Here is a 6,456-nt window from a genome sequence, read left to right on the forward strand (position 1 = left end):
GCACATCATATGGTAACCGTCTCCCTCAGAATAAATAAGGTTTAGAATGGATTCATATAAGAACAAAGGAAATACTGTCACATTAGCTGGCCACTTTGTGTGTGCTTGGGAAAGCAAAACTTTAAAAAACTTGCAGTAAAGTAGCAAACTTGTAGATGATATGTTCACCTATTTGGTTACAATCATCAATTCAGGGGTGGTTTGAACTTGGTTACTGCATTGCAGACTGGTGTAGCCAATTTTTGGTTTTCTAAAAAATTAAGAGCTTGAAGGTTAAGCCCTTTCATCTGCATTTTGATTTTGGTTTTTTATGCTTTTTGTCAATGAAATCCCATTACTAAAAAAAAAAAAAAAAAAAAGAAGCAAATTACTAGCCGCCCAAGAACAGAATACAGAAACACAAACAAAATATTCCCCAACAAAGAAAGAAGTCTAAATCTGTACAAGGAGAGAAACCCTAGATCTGGAATAGAGGAGGACCGGCCACTGCCTCCACCACCTCCATGAAAATTATGAATAATACTTCATGGAACGGACTACAGTAAATGTATTTGAAATGAATTACAGTACAATATATTCTAAATTATCAGATACAATGTAACATATGTTATGAATTTCAAATGACTAGGTACAATGAATTACTTGAAATTGATATATCTCTTTTTTCTTTTCACATGAATACAAACTTACAGTATATACAAATATTCAGTCATAAACATGAGAGCATCTTCAATGCAGACGTTTGCATGGGATGTTGATAGATCGAACGACCCACAAAACTATACCCTAGAGTCGGAAAAAGAGAACCCGTTAGATCCAAAAGTTATAAACACATCCGCGTGATGTGAATGTCGCATTTTAGCTTCATCCCATAAACATTAATTAAATTCCTAAATTTTAAATTTAGAATAAATTTACTATTTGGAGATGCATGTGTCATTCTGTTGGACCCAAAATCTTCAAAGAAGATAATTTGGCCTACAGGTGATATGGACCTTGGGAATCAAACTTGGGATCGGCGTATAGTGGGTATGTGCTCGTTGTCTAATCTTGAGTTGGTCTTGAATGGCAGATGGGGTACCTGCAAAAAATAATCCGACGCTCAAGTCAATGTTAGTTCGAGCCATTATCTGTTCAGGATCCGTAGATTGTGTATCTTTCTCAATAACTTTGATTATGTATTTATAGTCAATGATTTCTTGAGAATAAAGTTTAGGAGTGATGCACAAGTAACTCCTTCCACCCGTCTTTTATCCCGTTGTTCGCGTGATATTACTTGCATTCCAAGCCCATGTTCTTTATTTCATTCAATCACGTTGATAAACACAAGTGCACCTGGGCCTTCTTTCTAACAAGATGGGCTTCACATAACCCAAACTCAATTAAATTCTTCCAAATGATTAAGCCCCAAATCTCGTTGGATCAATTGGGCTTAGACTTTAACTTCAAATTTGGGCTATAAAAATATTTTCCCCCACAGTAGACAGCAGAGACTTGGGGTTGGATTATGTAAGCAAAGATTTATGGGTATGGGTATGGGTATGGGGGAAGGATTTATGAAGGAATGGAGAAATGGCCAGCAAAAGAAGTAAGGTGGGTGAGGGTGACCCAACTTTGGCAACTTGTTTGCTTCCTACATGTTGCTTGCTTGGAGGCTTGGACCTATTTTCTGCATATATTATTTCATGCTCTATTATTTATTAACAAGCAAGTAACCGAAATGAGTCACTTACAGCTCACATCTAACAACCACAAGTTACAAATTGGAAAAAAGAGCAATAAAGAATTCACTAAGCAATCAATTAACCCACGGCTTTCACGTTCTTGCTCACGGCCGACGTGCATGCATTGCATTCCATTTTGATTTGCAACACATTTTTGGCATTATTCAATGCACTGCACTGCTGACTGGTCAAAGTCATGCCCTTCTCCTGTTGTCCATAATCACTCATAACTCATTATCTACCAGAAATTTTAACAAGTCTTGCCACATCATCTGGTGGACCTCCACTTAAAACCATTTTGGACACATGTTGAATAGTGAGTAGAGGCCACACCAAATGACATTTCCCATCAAAGTTTTTTCTTTTTCCGTTTTCTAACCTTCATCGTGGAAGCTTATGTGTATATAACTTACCAATTTCCTAGTTACAAAATTTGAAGCTGAAATCAGTCTTTTGAGAATATTGTTCAATATTGGATGAACCCTAGTAGCGGATCTAGAAATTTGTACTCACGAGATGAAGAAGTACACGTACTCATTCTCTTTTCAATGCTTTAGACATTTCTACAAACATATATATTGCTCTCAACTTAAAGATCAAATTTACATTCAAGTCAGATACCTAAAATATAGGGGAAAAAATTTAAACTTGTGGGTCAATTAACCTCTTTTGTTCCCTGGTGGATCCCCCCTCCTAAATGGCCTCTTAAGATGTAAAATGCCCAAAATTTTGCCCCAGACTCATTTAGGTGCGTACGTTCAGTAATGCAAAATTTTGCAGCTACTGAGCGCTCGTGCTATTTTGTTAGCGTTTATGTTATGGTTTAGTTCTAGGATTTTGGGCAACATAATGCCTTCATCAAGCTCATTCTATACCCTAGGAGGGGATGAGGTGAAAAGATGGGGTTTTACCCTTAAAATTCGATGGAAGAAGCATCACCGAGCGTTATTTGCAGCGCTCGCCTATGTTAAAAAACATTTTCGAGCGCTTGGTAACAGATACGTATGTTCGTTGGTGCGCACATGATCGAATCTGAATTTTGCCCACATTCAACTTAATTAGCTAACTATTTTACACTAGCATTCGATAGTGATTGTTACAAATTATAAATAATCCTTTTTTTAGGGTAAGAATACTATAATCACTATATGTTTTGCTATCATCTTAACAACCATTATTTTAGTAGTCCAACCATGCGCACACACATGTAATTTGTGTGTAATATGTTTATTTCTTTTACAATAATCATACTTATTTATAATTCATAATTCTAACTGAAAATACATGCATGTGTCATTTTATGTTTTTAGTTGATAGATTAGGTTCTCTAATAATAGAACAAATTAGTATGTATTAAGTAAAGTGTAATATTGAAAACATGGTGTGTTTTACTATTATCCTAACAAGTATTAGTAGTCTTAGACTCTTAGCTAAGTACCACACATATAATGTTTGTGCAATCTGCATATTTCTTTTGCAAATATAAGTACAATTATAGTAAAAGAAATACACATATTTTGTGTGTGCACTTCGCTAAGACTTTTGATACTTTTTTAAAAATAGTAAATATATCGTATCTTCGTTTCAATTTACTCACAAAAACCCTCAATATTCGAAACATATTTGAATTTTAACCCATTTTTATTGTATGCAAGCTATGAAATTATGGATATTGGTTTCCATGGAAGCAGTCTTCATGGATATTAGTATAATTTACAATATTTCTATGACACAATGTGTGAAACTGAAACTTCAATACACAATTCGTAAAAGTCCTTCTAGGCCACTAGGCCCACTATAAATCAATAGCAAGAGCTTTTTGTTAGAGCAAACTTTTGCCTTTGTTCTCCATGTCTCTCTCATAATGACTAGTAATTATTTTATACACAGCGTGGTGTGTGCACATGCATAAGCATGATTTTTTCACTTTTCCTCAATTTTCTCAGTTTCTTTTTAATTAATTATTTCTCTATGCTTTTTCCTTTGTCCTTTGACTCCTTTCTACACTACATTCAATTAATTTGTAATTTTGTAATAAATAACTATTAATATTGATTAATTTAAAGATAATGAAAGCTTATACATAATATATAATATAGAGAATTTCAAATGTCTAAAATAAGAGTATGTAAATCGTTAACGAATTATTTGTGTTGTTAGATTGAGAATTTCAACCCACACACAATCAAGTAAGAATTTATATAATTAATAATTTAAATGATCTTATGTTGTTGATTAGTAAAAAGAATTTTTAAATGATCTTAAATAATATATATTTTGACAAAAGAAATATTATTAAATTATCTATTATATCATTATTTATTAGGATTAGAAGAGAATAAAGTTTAAATTATATTATTTTAAAATAAATTTAATGAGTCTAAACTCTAAAGTCTAAACAAACAAGAGAATCACGACGAGCCAAAACACGACAAACCAAGTCGGCCCCATCAAAAGTCACCCTCTTTCTCATGGGCTCCACCACTTCCCAACTTTAGCTAATTTTTAGTTACAAAAATTAACAAATCAACAACAACAATCAGTTTTTTAATTCTTCAAATGAAAAACAAATAGCAAAAAAAAAAACTCCTCCCTTCCCTGCTATAACACTGCTTGTACCTTCCGCAGCCACCAACTTGTACCTTCCGTTTCCCAATAAAAATAGTATTTTACGATTTATCCCACAAAATTAAAAACCAATAAATCATAAACAAATAGGAAAAAGTGGCCCACGTCTCACGTCTCTCTCTCTCTCCATCTTGTATAAAAGTGTCCCCCCTTTTTCCCTGTTCGTCTTTCAAATTCATCCATCAAACCCTAACCAAATTCCTTCGTCTTCTTCAAATTTGGTTTAATCTCAATCGCAACGTGTTCCAGATCCGATTCAGATCTGGAGGACCTTAAGCCATGTCTTCACCTCCGCCTCCGGTTCGAGACATCCTGATCCGGTCGGTATGGTCCGACAACCTCGACGCCGAGTTCGAGCTGATCCGATCCGTCATCGACGATTACCCACTCATCTCCATGGACACGGAGTTCCCGGGCGTGGTGGTCCGACCCGACGCCAAAGACCCAAATTTCAGGACCCGGGAGCCCATGGCCCATTACCTCGTCCTCAAGGCCAACGTGGACCGCCTCAACCTCATCCAGGTCGGCCTCACCCTCTCTGACCACAGTGGCAACCTGCCCGATTTGGGCACCAAGAACCTCTACATTTGGGAATTCAACTTCCGAGACTTCGACGTCGCGCGTGACCTCCACGCGCACGACTCGGTCGAGTTGCTGCGGCGGCAGGGAATCGACTTCGAGCGCAACCGCGACTTCGGGATCGACTCGGTGCGGTTCGCCGAGCTGATGATGTCATCGGGCCTCGTCTGCAACGACGCGGTCAATTGGGTCACCTTCCACAGCGCATACGATTTCGGGTACCTGGTAAAGGTTTTGACTCAGCGGGTTTTGCCGGACAAGTTGCCCGATTTCTTAAACCATGTGAGGGTGTTCTTCGGCGCCGGAGTTTACGACGTGAAGCACCTGACGAGGTTCTGCGCCAGCCTCTATGGTGGTTTGGACCGGGTCTGCCACGCCCTGAATGTGGGCCGGGTTACTGGGAAAAGCCATCAGGCCGGGTCGGATAGCCTGCTGACCCTGCACGCGTTCCAGAGGATCAGAGATGTCTACTTCCGCAAGGACGGGATTGAGAAGTACGCCGGCGTTTTATATGGTCTAGAGGTTTCTTGATATTTCATTGAAATCTATTGCTTATAGATTTCTTTCCTTCTTAAGTAAATTTTGTACACATGGTTTCGCATTATCAATATTATTAGGCTTTCTTAATTTAATTCTTTCTAATTATATCTCGTGCATTTCATTCAAGATCCTTTCTTTACTTTATTTTTTGTCCAAATTTGTTTCTATTGGTGGATTTAGGAGCTTATAGAGTGGGAGCTTTTGGAACATTGGTGGAAATGGGGTTTGAGAATTGGGACTTTTTCATTTGAGTGTGGAAGATGTCAAGTTTGGGATGATAGAGAAAAGGAATGTTTAGTTAGCCTTTTGTGTTGGATTTTAATACTGAGTTGTTTAAGAGTATAATATGAGCGATTAGAAGAGAATTTTGATGGGTTGAAGGGGCTTGTCAACTTGGATTCCCTTGGTATATGAAAACAAAAACAAGTCATAGGAATGGGTGTAGACCCCAGTTTCTATCATTTTGCAAGATGGTTGAATTATTTAGTAAGAGAATTAAAAATTGAATATGGTAACCCCCTTTTTCTCCAATGTCAAAGAACATATTATTGGAAGATAGAAAATACATGTATTTAGGTTCTCAGTAATGGGAAACAAACCAGAGAAACCAATTAATTCTTGTGCTTCCTCTGCAAAAGGAAAAAAAAAAAATTAAAAATCTGATCAAGCATTTTATACAATTCAGCCCTTCATGCGCTAGTCATGTGATCAATTTTATGAGAGGAATGTTAATTACAAAAAATTATCAAAAGGAAAAGAAAGAGGAAAGATTGAATACGAGTGAACTGTTTCTTTCTTACTTGGTTTAGCTGAGCCATCACTTTGTTGTTACGGTACTAGGTAATGAAGTCAGTCAACCTGGCGTGAGAGTAAACAGCCAACTTGTTTGGCTCCCTCAATGATCAAATCTTGTCAATATTCTGCTTTCTACGGTAAAAGACTAGCATGCAGCCTTTTTCTCTAGCCTCTTTTGACAATTGCAATT

The 6,456-nt window shown here is 37.0% G+C and overlaps 1 pseudogene; it reads left to right on the plus strand.

The window, feature by feature from the left end:
* The first annotated feature begins 4,485 nt into the window (after nt 1-4,485).
* LOC147282141 (putative CCR4-associated factor 1 homolog 11 pseudogene) lies at nt 4,486-5,563 on the plus strand (annotated as a pseudogene).
* The last annotated feature ends 893 nt before the right edge of the window (nt 5,564-6,456 follow it).

This window comes from Dryas octopetala, chromosome 6 (genome assembly GCF_963921425.1).
Source record: "Dryas octopetala chromosome 6, drDryOcto1.1, whole genome shotgun sequence".
Lineage (NCBI taxonomy): Eukaryota > Viridiplantae > Streptophyta > Magnoliopsida > Rosales > Rosaceae > Dryas > Dryas octopetala.